General features: G+C 53.4%; 3 non-coding genes across 3 annotated transcripts; all 3 read right to left on the bottom strand.

The window, feature by feature from the left end:
• Positions 1 to 2,257: 2,257 nt before the first annotated feature.
• Positions 2,258 to 6,265, bottom strand: LOC145978476 (large subunit ribosomal RNA). Its single transcript, XR_014440710.1, has one exon. It is a non-coding gene; the product is annotated as a large subunit ribosomal RNA (ribosomal RNA).
• An 897-nt stretch (positions 6,266 to 7,162) lies between these two features.
• On the bottom strand, positions 7,163 to 7,314 carry LOC145978472 (5.8S ribosomal RNA). The gene has a single exon (XR_014440706.1). It is a non-coding gene; the product is annotated as a 5.8S ribosomal RNA (ribosomal RNA).
• Positions 7,315 to 7,681: 367 nt separating this feature from the next.
• LOC145978468 (small subunit ribosomal RNA) lies at positions 7,682 to 9,503 on the bottom strand. The gene has a single exon (XR_014440702.1). It is a non-coding gene; the product is annotated as a small subunit ribosomal RNA (ribosomal RNA).
• Positions 9,504 to 17,422: the final 7,919 nt, after the last annotated feature.

Raw genomic sequence — 17,422 nt, forward strand, 5'->3', positions numbered from 1 at the left:
GGGGGCATCCTTAAAGAGACAGACAGAAACCGCCGGGTGCCGTGAAACCGACATCACGATCTCCGCGCGGATCTGTTCTTAGCAAGTACCCATCTTAGCACCAAGTAAATTGGTAACTGCGGGAGAATAATTTTCCCCCGCGTCGGTGCTGAGCATTACTTGGATGTGACTCTCCACGTCGCTGACGGCAACTCGATGTGAAGGCGGTGAGCTACGGAAGATTGCCGACGAGTTCCAGGGCATACTTGAATGCAGCCAACTCAAGCTCCTATTATATAGGTCCCGTCCTCGAAGGCTCGATTCAAGGAGGCAGGCACACACGTGCCGACTAGAGTCTCAAGCTCCGCAAGTGTATGTCTCGAAGACGACACTCTCTTCAGCCCAGCACTCGGCTACCCTGCACCGATTGCTATTCATTGCAGAGTCATCCGCATTCTCCTACCTCCGCCAAGCACCATCAACGAAAATTTCCAGTGCTCTACAGCAAGAGCTTACCGTCGGGATCGGTGGTATTTCACCGGCGGGCACCCGAAGGAGCCCACCCACTTATGCTACACCTCGTCACGTCTCCCGACAGCGGCAGGCTAGAGTCAAGCTCAACAGAGCCTTCTTTCCCCGCCGCTGACATTGTCCAAGCGTTTCCGCACTCCCAGGTTAACCTGGGTTGTCAGTCTTTTGGTCGGCTGGGTGATAAACCCCAAGTCCAGCGATCCGCCACCTGCTGGAAGCCCCGGCTGACAGCACCCGGGTGTCGGCTGCCGGTTTGGGAGTCCTCCCCCGGCCGGCCGAAACCGGCCGGGGTCTGGACTCCCGGCGAATGCTCCCGAGGGGGCATCCTTAAAGAGACAGACAGAAACCGCCGGGGTGCCGTGAAACCGACATCACGAACTCCGCGCGGATCTGTTCTTAGCAAGTACCCATCTTGCTTGCAGTGGCTCACCTTGGTCGGCCAACTGCATTCGTTTAAGATGCTTGGCAGGCATCGATCTTTCTTGCGAGAGTGCGGATTCTCTCAATTTCAGCAAGTGCTCAAACCTTGCTTGCAGTGGCTCACCTTGGTCGGCCAACTGCATTCGTTTAAGATGCTTGGCAGGCATCGGTCTTTCTTGCGAGAGTGCGGATTCTCTCAATTTCAGCAAGTGCTCAAATCTGGTTCCAACGACGATAGGGATGACAGAACCAAACCTCTTCGCGAGTGGCCTTTCGCAAAGAAGGCGAGGATTTTTCGGCCACCTACAGCATCCATCGTACCACCTACCAAGGGCCCCTCTGCGGCACGGAATAGTGAGGAACGCTTACTTCCACCGTCACCCTACCAAAGTTGGACCCTCATTTGGCACATACTTGAATTTGGCCAACTCAAGCTCCTATTATATAGGTCCCGTCCTCGAAGGCCGACTAGAGTGTTATGCATTTGGGCGGCTGGGTTATAGGTACAACGCAATCTGTTACCCACAAACCCCAAGTCCGGCTATACGCCACATGCCGGAAGCCCCATCGGCCGCATGCAGGCCGATGGCTTGGGGATCGCCCTTATTATATAAGGGTGACCCCCGTGGGAAGACCCAGAAGGCCTTCCTAAGTGTCCACCGCCGTGTAGAGTCACATCCGAGTAATGGACAGCACCAAGCCGACCAACCGAAGCGCCTCCGAATGCTCGCCGATCTCCAACCAAACGTTGGGACCGCCGAGCCGGAGAAGGGAGAGCTCTCTTCGCTCCCCCGCGCCGGTGATGTGCTCCTGGCAGGAACCGGGCAGTATGTCGCCTCCTCAAGTTTCTATTATATAGATACCGTCATAGAAAGGCTCAACATCAGGTTCCAAGGTGGCAGACTCACGCATTGCATTCATTCATGAATGCACATTTCCAAGTGCCTGTCACTTACATTGTGGTATTTCACCGGCGGGCACCCGAAGGAGCCCTCACTTATGCTACACCTCGTCACGTCTCCCGACAGCGGCAGGCTAGAGTCAAGCTCAACAGGGCCTTCTTTCCCCGCTGCTGACATTCTCCAAGCGTTTCCGCACTCCCAGGTTAACCTGGGTTGTCAGTCTTTTGGTCGGCTGGGTGATAAACCCCAAGTCCAGCTATCCGCCACATGCTGGAAGCCCCGGTGCGCAGCACCAGTTAAGGTGCCGGCTGCCGGTTTGGGTGTCCTCCCCCGGTCGAAACTGGGGTCTGGACTCCCGGCGGAGGTCCCCGGAGGGACCTCCTGAAAGTTGGAGTCTGCTTTTCAGGTGCCGTGCAGCCGACAGCACGAACCTGCAAGCGAGGGCTGCCTTTCAACGGGTCGCCACCGTACGGAGGCTTCACCGCTCACGACGCCCCGCCAGATACTCAAGTCGTCTACGAGTGGTTCAGGGTCCCAACTTCCGAGTGCTTGATTACCCCTTGAATCCCCATCTAGAATCCCAAAGACCTCGGTCAGTGGGGCAAGTGGGCGGAGTCTCGATGGCACTACTCGCGGGGAGCCTCACCCCCCGGGTTGGGGGGTGATGAGCGGCTCCCCGCCTTACCGGTCCCCCGCGAGGGGGTCCAGCGTTGGTGGTTCTGCCTTTCAGAGTGCAGGGATCCACGGTCACGCAGCTCCGGGCACGGCTTCGGCCTTAGAGGCGTTCAGGCTTCAGCCGTCGGACGTAGCTTCGCACCAAGGTTCGATCGAACCAGCGCGGTACCATTGGTCCGAACCTGGGGTTCCTCTCGTACTAACCAGGATTACCTTGGCCGCGTTCTAAACGCCAGGAGGATAAAACTAACCTGTTTCACAACGGTCTAAACCCAGCTCACGTTCCTTGTTGGTTGGTGAACAATCATACGCTCGGGGAGCGCTGCGTCCCCACGGTAAGAAGAGCCGACATCGAAGGATCAAAAAGCCGCGTCGCTATGAACGCTTGGCGGCCACGAGCCAGTTATCCCTGTGGTAACTTTTCTGTCACCTCCCGCCGAAGATCCTTCGGACGGGGAGGATCGATAGGCCCCGGTTTCCCGGGTCCCACCCGTACTGAGGGTGCGGATCAAGGCGGCTTTTGCCCTTTCGCTCTACCCGAGGTTTCTGGCCTCGGTGAGCCGCCCTTAGGACACCTGCGTTATCCTTTGACAGATGTTCCGCCCCAGACGAACTCCCCACCTGCCGTTGTCCCCGGATCGGGTCGGCCCCCTGTCCGGCACGGACCGGGAATCCGGTCCGGCCGGCCAGTAGCAGGGGCCTTGGTTCATGAACGGCGTGCGACGAGCGAGGAGAACCCCGACGCCCGCGTCCCGCCCAACCGGGTGAGTCGGGAAACCGTGAGAGTAGTGGTATTTCACCGGCGGGCACCCGAAGGAGCCCTCCCACTTATGCTACACCTCGTCACGTCTCCCGACAGCGGCAGACTAGAGTCAAGCTCAACAGGGTCTTCTTTCCCCGCTGACATTCTCCAAGCCCGTTCCCTTGGCTGTGGTTTCGCTAGACAGTAGGTAGGGACAGAGGGAATCTCGTTAATCCATTCATGCGCGTCACTAATTAGATGACGAGGCATTTGGCTACCTTAAGAGAGTCATAGTTACTCCCGCCGTTTACCCGCGCTTCCCTGAATTTCTTCAGCGCGACATTCAGAGCACTGGGCAGAAATCACATCCCGTCAACACCCTCTCGGGCTGTCGGGATGCTTTGTTTTAATTAAACAGTCGGATTCCCCTGGTCCGTGCCGGTTCTGAGTCGACCGTTCGTCGGCGGCCGACTCGAGGGGAGGCACTTTCCCCCCAAAACCCAGAAAAGGGCAAGGGGTTAGGTGCGTTCCCCTCAGAGAGCCCAGGGACGCTCGCGGAAGTCCGACGCGCGGTCCAAGCTTGGAACAACCCCGGAAGGATGTCCCTCGCCAAGACCCACGCCGGACCGAACCCGCGGTGGCCCCCCGGGCCCCGACCGGCCCCGGTCCCCAGAGCCAATCCTTGTTCCGAAGGTACGGATCCAGATTGCCGACTTCCCTTACCCACATTAGTCTATCGTCAAGAGGCTCTTTACCTCGGAGGCCAGATGCGGATTCGGGTACGGCCAGGCCTCGGGACTCTGCTGCGCTGTTCCCACCAAGATTTTCAAGGTCCGACGGGCACCCGGGGAAACCGCACCCAACTACGGTTCTCTTAGCTTTCCCCAGTGTCCCCTTCTCCTTCTGGGAAGATTCCGGGGAGCGTAGGGGATCGCTCTGACAGAACAGACAACTCTGCCCCCGGAACCCGACAGATTCTCCTGGTGCCACCAGTTACCTGGACTTACGGACTTCGAGGGAACCCGCGACGCACTCCCGGTCCCGAGACGCGGCGGAGGGCTGGATACCCCACTTCCCTTTCGACCGCGGCCGAGACGCCAGCGCCTCGCGCTAACCACTACACCTCTCCCGGTGGCAGCGCGAAACTGACCCGACGCATCGGTGGGAGTTTTCCGCGGTCTAAGGACCGGCTCACCCGCCTGCAACTGCTGTTGAGGCGGAACCCTTCTCCACGTCTGACCTCAGCGAGGTCTCATCAGATTATTTGCTACTACCACCAAGATCTGCAACGACGGCGGCTCCAGGCAGGCTCGCGCCCAGACCCTTCCACGCTCACCGCCGCGCCCTCCTACTCACCGCCGCATCATTCTTGCATTGATGCCAATGCATTAGCATTGCGGCGGCGGCCGGGTATAGGCACGACGCTCGATTGCCATCCATTTTCAGGGCCGGTTGCTTCGGCAGGTGAGTCGTTACACACTCCTTAGCGGATGCCGACTTCCATGGCCACCGCCCTGCTGTCTTGAGCAACCGACGCCTTTCATGGTTTGAGCAGCGTCGATTCAGGCGCCTTAACCCGGCGTTTGGTTCATCCCACAGCGCCAGTCCTGCTTACCAGGAGCGGCCCACTGAGCACTCGGGTCCAAGAACGCCCCGCTTCGCCCTAGGGGCAAGCGGGACCTCCATCCCGTTCAGAGTTTGAGAGTGGGTCGAGGCCGTTTCGGCCCCGAGGCCCCCGGTCATTCGCTTTACCGGGATGGACCCCCCTTGCGAGCGCCAGCTGTCCTGAGGGACACTTCGGAGGGAACCAGCTACTAGACGGTTCGATTGGCCTTTCGCCACTATGCTTAGCTCAGACGGTCGATTTGCACGTCAGAGGCGGTTCGGACTTCCACCAGGGTTTCCCCTGGATTCGTCCTGGCCGAGCATAGTTCACCATCTTTCGGGTCCCAGCGAGTGGGCTCTTAGGTACGATCCCCGCACCCGGAGGTGGGGGATCGCCCCGGGACTGTGCGAGGGCCCTTCGTTGAGCGACTCCGGGTCACCTCGATCGTCCCAGTCGCTTTGACTGCGCCTTCGGGTTTAGTGATTCCCTTAGACTCGCCCACGCGCTAGACTCCTTGGTCCGTGTTTCAAGACGGGTCGGATGGGCCACTCGTTGAACACCGCACGGGCCCAGGGCTCACAGTACGCCCCCCGCGAACCCCCGGACGCGCCCTGGGACGGTCGGGGAACGGGGGAACACTGCCAGGCACGCCGCATTGCTGCGACCTCTACGCCTTCCGCCTAAAAACGGCGGCGGATCCCCAGGCCTGCCCTTGAGCCGTCGGGTTCCGTCCGGGTCACCGGGGGTTCTCCGGACGAGCCGGAGAGCTCCACCCCAGGCCCTTCGGACGGATCCCAACGAGCCGCGGTGCCCTACCGGGCGCGGAATGAAGGGGGACCGTCCCGGACGCACCCTCGCAGACGGGAAGTCCCTAAGACAGGGGACGACCCCGCTCGGGGGCCGGAGACTTGGTCCTTAACCCTTGAATCACCTTCCCCCATCGAACTCTCGAGCTCCATCCGTTTGACCCCCAGGCGGTTTCACGTACTCTTGAACTCTCTCTTCAAAGTTCTTTTCAACTTTCCCTCGCGGTACTTGTTCGCTATCGGTCTCGTGGTCATATTTAGCCTTAGGAGGAATCTACCTCCCACTTAGGGATGCATTCCAGAGCATCCCGAATCCTTGGGAAAGCGCCCAGCCCGACTCGGCAAGGCGGAGGTTCGCACGGGCCTAGCACCCTCTGTGGGATGTTGGTCCTTTCAAGTTACACTTAGAACCCCCCGCCGAGCGGGATTTACGGACGCTCCCTTCCACCAAATCGCCCGCCGGCTCGGATAACCGTGCCGGAGGCTTGGGTGGCGGGCTTCTCCCTTTTCGCTCGCGGCTACCGAGGGAATCATTGTTATTTTCTTTTCCTCCGCATATTGATATGCTTAAATCGTGCGGGTGGTCGACCCTGAGTCGAGGTCGGGTGCAAACGGAGATTGCGGTTTCCTATGAGGTCCGAGGGAACTTCCTCGTCGCCCAACGCAGGTCCTCCGGTCTGGACGGTAAGGTGGCTCTCCAGCTTCGGCAGAGCTTTCCTTCCACGGGAACGAACAGACCGGCTCTTCCATTAATTTTGGAAACTTACCCTGCGTTCAACGAGAGGCACCCGCCCGGACGAAACTGAGTCGTCCGGCCGGCTCTCCCACTCCACGTATTTACAAACTTTTGAAATTTAACCTTCCGAGCATCCGAGTGGTCCAGCCACAATGTCCGAAGAAGCCTACATCCCTATCACCGGCGAGCAACTATAGTCGGGCCGGCAAATGTGCCGGCCGGACATGCATAGCATGTCTGCCGCCACCTTTTTCATTCTCCACGTGCTTTCTTTACGGTGCTCTACAGCTAGGTTCAACCTAACTGCAAAAGACAACCATCTCTGCTTGCACTTCTGCAAGTGCCGGTCAATTATAGTCTGGCCGGCATGTCTGCCGGCAACTTTTTCATTCTCCACGTGCTTTCTTTAACTTGCTCTACAGCTAGGTTCAACCTAACTGCAAAAGACAACCATCTCCGCAAGTTGCTCGCCCCTGAATGCTCGGAAAGCTGCTTCCGGGATACGGATCCGGACTGCTCCGGGATCACCTCGCTCCTTCGAGGCCCCTTCCACGCACGCGCGGACCCGTAGACCGGTCTTTCCACTTCTTGTACTAGAATGGAGTCCTCCGAGAAGACGACCTCGCGGCCGACTCCTAATGATCCTGTTTCGGATTCGACCTCGCGACCGCTCTTACCTCGCTGAGAGAGGCGGCCGCGAGACTTTCGTGGCGTGCTGTTACACGCGCTGTGCTCGCAAGAGCACATGTGTCATTTAGAAACTTCCGACACTCAACCAGGACCGACCCAGGTAAAGACCCGGGCCGCAATGTGCATTCGAAACCGTCGATGCTCTCTGTTTTGCAGATCGCAAATTGACTCGCAGCTAGCTGCGTTCTTCATCGACCCACGAGCCAAGTGATCCCCCGCCTGGGGTTGTTTGTGGTTTGCTGAAGTGCGACAGGTCGCACTTCGGCGGAATGATGTGTCTGTTCGTCGGGAAGCGCCCTCGCGAGCCTCCCCGGATGATACCTACCCCCCCGTCTCCAAGGCCTCGAGACGGGGTTCGGGTGCATGTTTTAGCGGGGCGATACCTTTAAAGGTCGAGACTCACCTACCCCTATTAAGGTGCTTCGTGCTCTACAGCAAGGCTCACCGTGGTCGGCCAAGCTGCACAAGACACAGTGATCTGGACTCGATATATACATATCCGCAGGCTCCAGGGCCCCCTTGGGTCCCTTCCACGCTCGTGCGGATCTGCGTACTACCATAAGTTTTGGAGGAAGAAGCGGATATACCGTACGGTAATGATCCTTGGGCAGGTTCTCCTACCCAAACCTTGTTACGACTTTTGCTTCCTCTAAGTGACCAGGTTCGACCGTCTTCCCGACGGTTCCTGCTTAAGGTGGCAGGGCGCCGGTCCAAAGGCCTCACCGTATCACTCGATCGGATGCATCGACGGGCGGTGTGCACAAAGGGCAGGGACTCGATCAACGCGAGCTGATGACTCGCGCTTACTGGGCATTCCTCGTTAGCGGGGAACAATTTCAATCCCCGGTCCCTATCACGAAGGAGGTTCAGCGGTTACCCGTACCTCTCGGCAGGGGAAGACGCGTTGTCTCCTTCAGTGTGACGCGCGTGCGGCCCAGAGCATCTAAGGGCATCACTGACCTGATATAGCTCCCACTCTTGCTGCTTGCGACAACCGGTCCCTCTAAGAAGAGGTTTTGATGCGCCGGGGGTACACGTACCCCGACGCCTAGTTAATAGGCAGGAATCTCGCTCGTTATCGCAATCAAGCAGACAAATCGCTCCACGAACTAAAATCGGCCATGCACCACCATCCACCGAATCAAGAGAGAGCTCTCAATCTGTCAATCCTTACGATGTCCGGGCCTGGTAAGTTTTGCCGTGTTGAGTCAAGTTGAGCCGCACGTCCCACGCCTTGTGGTGCCCTTCCGTCAATTCCTTTAAGTTTCAGCTTTGCAACCATACTCCCCCCGGAACCCGAAATCTCAAGGTTTCCCGGGGGCTGCGCGCACGGTGTTCTTGAACCTTGCGCATCGCTGGATGGCATCGTTTATGGTTAGAACTAGGGCGGTATCTAATCGCCTTCGAACCTCTAACTTTCGTTCTTGATTAATGAAGACATTCTTGGCAAATGCTTTCGCTGTAGGTAGTCTTGCGAGGATCCAAGAATTTCACCTCTCCCCTCGCAATACTAATGCCCCCGTCAATCCCTTTTAATCATTACCTCTGGTTCGAAAACCAACAGAGAGAACCGAGGTCCTGTTCCATTATTCCATGCAAGGAGAATCGAGGCAAATAGCCTGCTTTGAGCACTTTAATTTGTTCAAGGTAAACGTCCCGGAATACCACGATCCACTCGGTGAAGAGCAGACCGAGGAAACCGAGAAGATGTCCGGTACGGCCAATTCAACGCCTGACGGCGAACCGACCGCCCGAGACCCAGATCCAACTACGAGCTTTTTAACCGCAGCAACTTCAGTATACGCTATCGGAGCTGGACTTACCGCGTCTGCTGGCACCAGACTTGCACTCCGATAGGTTCACCCAAATGTTTAAGGTGGATACATTCCGATTACGGGGCCTCGGATGAGTCCCGCATCGGTATTTTTCGTCACTACCTCCCCGTGCCGGGAGTGGGTAATTTGCGTGCCTGCTGCCTTCCATAGATGTGGTAGCCGTTTCTCAGGCTCCCTCTCCGGAATCGAACCCTGATTCCCCGTTACCCGTAATCACCATGGTGGGCCAATAACCCACCATCCAGTGTGATGAGGCAGACATTTGATAGATGCGTCGCCGGTGCTTGACCGTGCGATCTGCCTAGAGGTTACTTAGAGTCACCAAATGAGTCGGCCCGCAGAAGCGGACCGTTTGGTCTTTAAAGGTAACGGCACTCCGTCCGGTTGCCCGGCCGGAGACACCGTGAGCATGTATTAGCTCTGGAATTGCCACAGGTATCCAAGTAGGATGCGTACGATCTAAGGAACCATATCTGATGTAATGAGCCATTCGCGGTTTCACTTTGGTCAAGTCTGTACTGAGACATGCATGGCTTAGGCTTTGAGACGAGCATATGACTACTGGCAGGATCAACCAGGGTACGGTGCATACTGTGCGTATGCAGCACTCGCGCGAGGCAGAGTGCCATGTTTTAAGCAAGGAAAGCGGCTCGCCACTAACTTAGGCAACGCAACACTGACGCTTCAAGAACGACAGGTTACACCGCTTTCCAGAAAACATAATTATACTACTCCCACTACTTCGGTTAGAGGTCTACGTAGTTCCACTTTCTTTAAAGCTGGAAACTTCGAGACGTTCGTTTGCGCGCGGGAACGGAGAACCGACTTCTTCGATTGGCACCGTGCCCGCGTCTGGGTTCTGTTCCTGGCCTGGGAGGCTGGGAGCTTCCAGCGAACAGCCGTGCCTGTACGGCTACAGGCAGCCACTCAAGACGGCGCTCCGGAGAACGCACGCTTCGACGGCAACCCGTACCAAGTTCTCAGGAACCTTCGGGTTTAGGTTGTCTCGCCACGGAGGCTGGCACATCCGCTGCTTTCCTTCGGTGCAGGCTTCGACTTAGAGTCGTTCGGTCGAGCCGGAGTTCCCGAAGTAGGCAGAGCGGACGGGTCAACTTCAGAAACGATGCAACGCAAACCGGAGAAGGCATCGCCGTCACCGGGAGAGAAAAGAGAGAGCTAGCTTGCTTTCCCTTGGTGCAGGTTTCATCCTAGAGTCGTTCGGATGAACCGGAGTTCCCAAGGGAGGCAAGCGAACACCGGTCGGGTACCTTGTGTCACTTCCCGCTAACCGAAATGTGAAAAAGTAGCTCACTATCCCACCCACCCTCTACCTAGAGTCGTTTGGAAGAGAGGAGGTGGGCGAGTTACCGTCAAAACGTCGGCGTTCCTTGCTTTCCCACGGTGCAGGCTTCAACCTAGTTTCTTTTAGGATGAGCCGGAGTTCCCGAGGTAGGCAATCGCCGGCGATTGACGTCTCGTCACTTCTCGGCAGCGAGGGCTGACAAAATGAATTGCTTTAACTCGGTGCAGGCTTCATCCTACATTCGTTCGGATGAGCCGGAGTTCCCGAGGTGGGCAAGTGCTCCCGCAGGACCGGTTCTCTGAACTCTCTCGGCTTCCGACGGTTGACGTTTTACCTTGCTTTCCCTCAGAGTGCTCAGCCTAGAGACGTTCGGAAGAACAGAGGTAGGCAAGTTATCCGCTTGAGAGGCACCTTAATTTGACATGCCATGCTTAACCTCGGTGCAGGCTTCATCCTAGAGTCGTTCGGATGAGCCGGAGTTCCCGAGGTAAGCTAAGCTTCCCCACTAGGGTGGGTAAGTCAATTCAAGGTGTCTGATGCTCAACCTACATGCGTTCGGAAGAGCACAAACGGTTACGTCACGTGTCGGAGGCGAACCACCGTGTACGAGGGCTGACAAGTTAGTAGCAACAAACTTGGTTCAGGTTCAACCAGTCTTCCAAGGAAGGCTACCTTCCCGCTTGCGCGGCTCTGTCACTTACTCGTACACGGTGCAGAAACAAAGATGGACGCCGTGAATTTTCCGAAAACTATGAATACAGCAATGCTTTTCGGAAAACAATTCGAACCCCAACTTCCCACGTGAGTGGGGTTGCCTTTGAACGCATAGCTAACGTTCGCTTCGGGTCTCATCCGAAAGAATGATCCCTACTCCATCCACGAAATTGCAACCGGCGGTTGACCGACAGTGAAGGCATTGATACCGATTGGTATACCTACCTCCCCGGTTGCTTGCGTGGCGGGTGAACAGTTGGGTTCGAATTAGACTAGAGCCTTAAGCTCGATGCCTGAACAGAGGTCCATGCACATTTGAGGTGGTTGCTTCACCTCATCGTGACTCGCAAGTGGGACAAGCTTGCTATATTGCCCTGTGCTCGCCACGTAATGCACAGGGCATCGCTCAAGAGCATGCTTAGCAAGCACTAGAGCCACCATTCCCACCATATATCAATATGAATTGATTTAATCTTTTCTAACCACGCAAACTTGCACCTCTATCGTTACGTTTCGCAACAGATGCAAGCTCAACTAAAGTCAAAGAGTAATAGCTTGGGAAAACTTTCCCTTTGCGACTAGAGTCTTATGCTCATTGGTTGACGGTCTATGTACCGATATACGGTAAGAGTCTGGGAAACACACAACTCCTTAACTTTGCCCAGACAGATAAATCTATCTGAAACTCCAAGCGTGGTTCATGCCAAGCTCCTTCGCCCTCGGAGGTGGTAGTTCCAGCTCATCGTGACTCGCAGCCTGTGCAAAGGTGCTGTATCGCCCTGTGCTCGCCACGTAATGCACAGGGCATCGCTCAAGAGCATGCTTAGCAAGCACTAGAGCCACCATTCCCACCATATATCAATATGAATTGATTTACTCTTTTTTAGCCATGCAAACTTGCACCTCTATCGTTACGTTTCGCAACAGATGCAAGCTCAACTAAAGTCAAAGAGTAATAGCTTGGGAAAACTTTCCCTTTGCGACTAGAGTCTTATGCTCATTGGTTGACGGTCTATGTACCGATATACGGTAAGAGTCTGGGAAACACACAACTCCTTAACTTTGCCCAGACAGATAAATCTATCTGAAACTCCAAGCGTGGTTCAAGCCAAGCTCCTTCGCCCTCGGAGGTGGTAGTTCCAGCTCATCGTGACTCGCAGCCTGTGCAAAGGTGCTGTATCGCCCTGTGCTCGCCACGTAATGCACAGGGCATCGCTCAAGAGCATGCTTAGCAAGCACTAGAGCCACCATTCCCACCATATATCAATATGAATTGATTTACTCTTTTTTAGCCATGCAAACTTGCACCTCTATCGTTACGTTTCGCAACAGATGCAAGCTCAACTAAAGTCAAAGAGTAATAGCTTGGGAAAACTTTCCCTTTGCGACTAGAGTCTTATGCTCATTGGTTGACGGTCTATGTACCGATATACGGTAAGAGTCTGGGAAACACACAACTCCTTAACTTTGCCCAGACAGATAAATCTATCTGAAACTCCAAGCGTGGTTCAAGCCAAGCTCCTTCGCCCTCGGAGATGGTAGTTCCAGCTCATCGTGACTCGCAGCCTGTGCAAAGGTGCTGTATCGCCCTGTGCTCGCCACGTAATGCACAGGGCATCGCTCAAGAGCATGCTTAGCAAGCACTAGAGCCACCATTCCCACCATATATCAATATGAATTGATTTACTCTTTTTTAGCCATGCAAACTTGCACCTCTATCGTTACGTTTCGCAACAGATGCAAGCTCAACTAAAGTCAAAGAGTAATAGCTTGGGAAAACTTTCCCTTTGCGACTAGAGTCTTATGCTCATTGGTTGACGGTCTATGTACCGATATACGGTAAGAGTCTGGGAAACACACAACTCCTTAACTTTGCCCAGACAGATAAATCTATCTGAAACTCCAAGCGTGGTTCAAGCCAAGCTCCTTCGCCCTCGGAGATGGTAGTTCCAGCTCATCGTGACTCGCAGCCTGTGCAAAGGTGCTGTATCGCCCTGTGCTCGCCACGTAATGCACAGGGCATCGCTCAAGAGCATGCTTAGCAAGCACTAGAGCCACCATTCCCACCATATATCAATATGAATTGATTTACTCTTTGCTAACCATGCAAACTTGCACCTCTATCGTTACGTTTCGCAACAGATGCAAGCTCAACTAAAGTCAAAGAGTAGTAGCTTGGGAAAACTTTCTGCTTGCGACTAGAGTCTTATGCTCATTGGTTGACGGTCTATGTACCGATATACGGTAAGAGTCTGGGAAACACACAACTCCTTAACTTTTCCCAGACAGAGCAATCTATCACGAACTGCAAGCGTGGTTCCAGCCAAGTTCCATCGCCCTCGCAGGTGGTTGCTCCATCTCTCCGTGACTCGCAAGCGGATCCAACTTGCTCTTTCGCCCTGTGGTCGCCACATACTCACAGGGCACTTACTCCCCTAAGGTTCTATAACAATTGATTCGCTATGTGTAAACCATGGAGCTTTCCACCTCTCCTCCTCAATTCACGCAAGCTCCAAGCTTGTCTAAATCAAAGAGTAAAGCTTTGGGAAAACCTTATTTCTCTTTGCTTCTATGCGACTAGAGTCTCATGCTCAAAGGTTAACGCTCTACATACCGATATACGGTAACAGCCTGGGAAACATCTTTCTCACACACTTCTCCCAGACTCAATACACATGCGGTTCCTTCTGCAGGTATTGCCCTTTTGTGCAAGCACACTGGGAAAACTCTATCATTCTTCACTTTTCCCAGACAGGGCAATCTATCACGAAATGCAAGCGTGGTTCCAGCCAAGTTCCATCGTCCTCGCAGGTGGTTGCTCCATCTCTCCGTGACTCGCAAGCGGACACAACTTGCTCTTTCGCCCTGTGGTCGCCACATACTCACAGGGCACTTACTCCCCTAAGGTTCTTTAACAATTGATTCGCTATGTATAAACCATGGAGCTTTCCACCTCTCCTCCTCAATTCACGCAAGCTCCAAGATTGTCTAAAGTCAAAGAGTAAAGCTTTGGGAAAACCTTATTTCTCTTTCTGTTTTCCCAGCCTCACTTCTTTCTTGGGCACCCCTACGTCCATTGCCGTTATTATACCCAAACTGGGAAAGACTTGTGTCAAGTCACCCAGATACCTTAAACCCCCCAAGTATCTTTGGTGCCAATTCCGTGTTTCCACACATGTGATACGTTTTCCCAGCATCACTTCTTTCTCGGGCACCCCTACGCCCATTGCCGTTATTATACCCAACCTGGGAAAGACTTGTGTCAAGTCACCCAGATACCTTAAACCCCCCAAGTATCTTTGGTGCCAATTCCGTGTTACTTCACATGTGATACGTTTTCCCAGCATCACTTCTTTCTCGGGCACCCCTACGCCCATTGCCGTTATTATACCCAAACTGGGAAAGACTTGTGTCAAGTCACCCAGATACCTTAAACCCCCCAAGTATCTTTGGTGCCAATTCCGTGTTACTTCACATGTGATACGTTTTCCCAGCATCACTTCTTTCTCGGGCACCCCTACGCCCATTGCCGTTATTATACCCAAACTGGGAAAGACTTGAGTCAAGTCACCCAGATACCTCCCACCCCCCAAAGAGAAAACGGCTCTATTTCGATCACTCTTCACCCTCACCCAGATACCTGTCACCCCCAAGTATCTTTTGTGCCAATTCCGTGTTTCCACACATGTGATACGTTTTCCCAGCATCACTTCTTTCTCGGGCACCCCTACGCCCATTGCCGTTATTATACCCACCCTGGGAAAGACTTGAGTCAAGTCACCCAGATACCTCCCACCCACCAAAGAGAAAACGGCTCTATTTCGATCACTCTTCACCCTCACCCAGATACCTGTCACCCTCAAGTATCTTTTGTGCCAATTCCGTGTTTCCACACATGTGATACGTTTTCCCAGCATCACTTCTTTCTCGGGCACCCCTACGCCCATTGCCGTTATTATACCCAACCTGGGAAAGACTTGAGTCAAGTCACCCAGATACCTCCCACCCCCCAAAGAGAAAACGGCTCTATTTCGATCACTCTTCACCCTCACCCAGATACCTGTCACCCTCAAGTATCTTTTGTGCCAATTCCGTGTTTCCACACATGTGATACGTTTTCCCAGCTTCACTTCTTTCTCGGGCACCCCTACGCCCATTGCCGTTATTATACCCAAACTGGGAAAGACTTGAGTCAAGTCACCCAGATACCTCCCACCCCCCAAAGAGAAAACGGCTCTATTTCGGTCACTCTTCACCCTAAAATCATGAAAACTCATTTTTTTTCTTTTTTAAATGAATCGTATATGCATGTAGATAATGAAAAAAAAAATCCCGAACCTCAAAATAGCTGTTTTCTATATGTTTTTGGACTTAGAAAAATTTTTTCAAGAATTTTCAACTTCGAGCTAGGGAATCAAAATTCGGCACGAAGGTAGCTCAGGTCAAAGGAATAAAAGTTTCGAATGCGATTTTGAGATATCTCCAAAATCGCGGCCTCCATCTTGGAAAATGGCGGATTTCGTCCCCAGCGACCTGCACCTCCGCCCCTAAACACCCTTTCAAACTGGTTCCAGCAGACGCATCGCGCTAACGCCTAACTCAGGGTTGTAGGGGAAGGAGGCTGGAAGACAACGTGACGGTAAAGTAAGCAGTGGGTGTAGGGTTCGAGTCACGGGAAACGTTTGATTCTCCATTTGAAATTCATGAAAAATGCTAAATTTTAACGGTTTTTCAAGTTTGAACAGCAAATCCCGTTTTGGCGCGAAACTCACAATATCTGGTGGGAGGGAAGCTGCATCGTTCCCATACACGAAAACATGCAGGGCTATCCTAAATCAAAGTCGAAAGGGTGACTTTTCTAATGAAATCCGCGAGCCTGCGTCCTTCTCGCCCCCCAACCGCCATTTCTGGAAAAGGCCGTTAAAGTGTACTTGTGGTTAACCGAGGAAGACAAAACTTGGGATTCGGGTAATTTGGTACCTCTCCATGAGGTTCGAACCAACCAAAGTGTGAAAAAGTGAAAAAAAGAAAAAAAATGTCATTCTCGCCCCCCCCCCCCGATTTTTCGATTTCGAGCAATCGAGTTGAAATTTTACACAGACCTAGATCAAGTCAAGAGAACAAAAAAAGGTAAATGCCATTTTGAGATATTTCCAAAAACGCGGCCTCCATCTTGGAAAATGGCGGATTTCGTCCCCAGCGACCTGCACCTCCGCCCCTAAACACCCTTTCAAACTAGTTCCAGCAGACGCATCGCGCTAACGCCTAACTCAGGGTTGTAGGGGAAGGAGGCTGGAAGACAACGTGACGGTAAATTAAGCAGTGGTTGGAGTGTTCGAGTCACGGGAAACGTTTGATTCTCCATTTGAAATTCATGAAAAATGCTAAATTTTAACGGTTTTTCAAGTTTGAACAGGAAATCCCGTTTTGGCGCGAAACTCAAATAATTTCTTAGGATGGAAGCTACATCCTTCCCATACACGAAAACATGCAGGGCTAGCCTAAATCAAAGTCGAAAGGGTGACTTTTCTAATGAAATCCGCGAGCCTGCGTCCTTCTCGGCCCCCTAACCCGCCATTTCGGGAAAAGGCCGTTAAAGTGTACTTGTGGCTAACCGAGGAAGACAAAACTTGGGATTCTGGTAATTCGGTACCTCGACTTTCAGATTGTGAATTTTGATAAGGTTCGAACCACGCAAAGTATGAAAAATTGAAGAAAGGAAAAGACAATGTCCTTCTCGTCTCCTAAGAAGCGCTTCTGGCCCCCAAGCCATTTTTTTTTCATTTTCGAGCAAGTGAGTTCAAACTTTACACACAGGTAGATCAAATCAAGGGAACAAAAAAAGTTAAATGCGATTTCGAGATATCTCGAAAAACGCGGCCTCCATCTTGGAAAATGGCGGATTTTCTCCCGTGCGACCTGCACCTCCGCCCTTGAACACCCATTGAAACTGGTTCCAGCAGACGTATCGCGCTAACGCCTAACGCAGGGTGGTAGGGGAAGGAGGCTGGAAGACAACGTGACGGTAAAGTAAGCAGTGGGTGTTTGGTTCGAGTCACGGAAAAGGTTTTGATTCTCCGTTTGAAATGCATGAAAAATGCTAAATTTACCCGTTTTTCAAGTTTGAATACAAAATGGAGTTTTGGCGCTGAACTCACCATATATCGTAGGATGGAAGCTGCATCACTCCTCTACACGAAAACATGCAGGGCTTGCCTAAAGCAAAGTCGGAAGTGTGCTTTATCAAAGCAAATCCAAGGGGCCTTTTTTGGCGATTCCGATCCAACTTGGATTTCACCTGATGCGCGCGCATCGCTGGTGATATCTCTCTTCCGCACCGCGATATCATCACGCAAACGGCAACGCGAAGACAACTCGGGAGGGAAATCCAAGGAGGCTTCTTTGCGAATTTCGAACATTTCGAGGCGCCCTGGGCGCCACGTCCTAGCTAGCCCGTCCGAAATGTACAGATTCGATAGAGCA

The sequence above is a fragment of the Lepisma saccharinum genome, chromosome 24 (genome assembly GCF_977018435.1).
Source record: "Lepisma saccharinum chromosome 24, izLepSacc3.1, whole genome shotgun sequence".
In the NCBI taxonomy this organism is placed as follows: Eukaryota; Metazoa; Arthropoda; class Insecta; order Zygentoma; family Lepismatidae; genus Lepisma; species Lepisma saccharinum.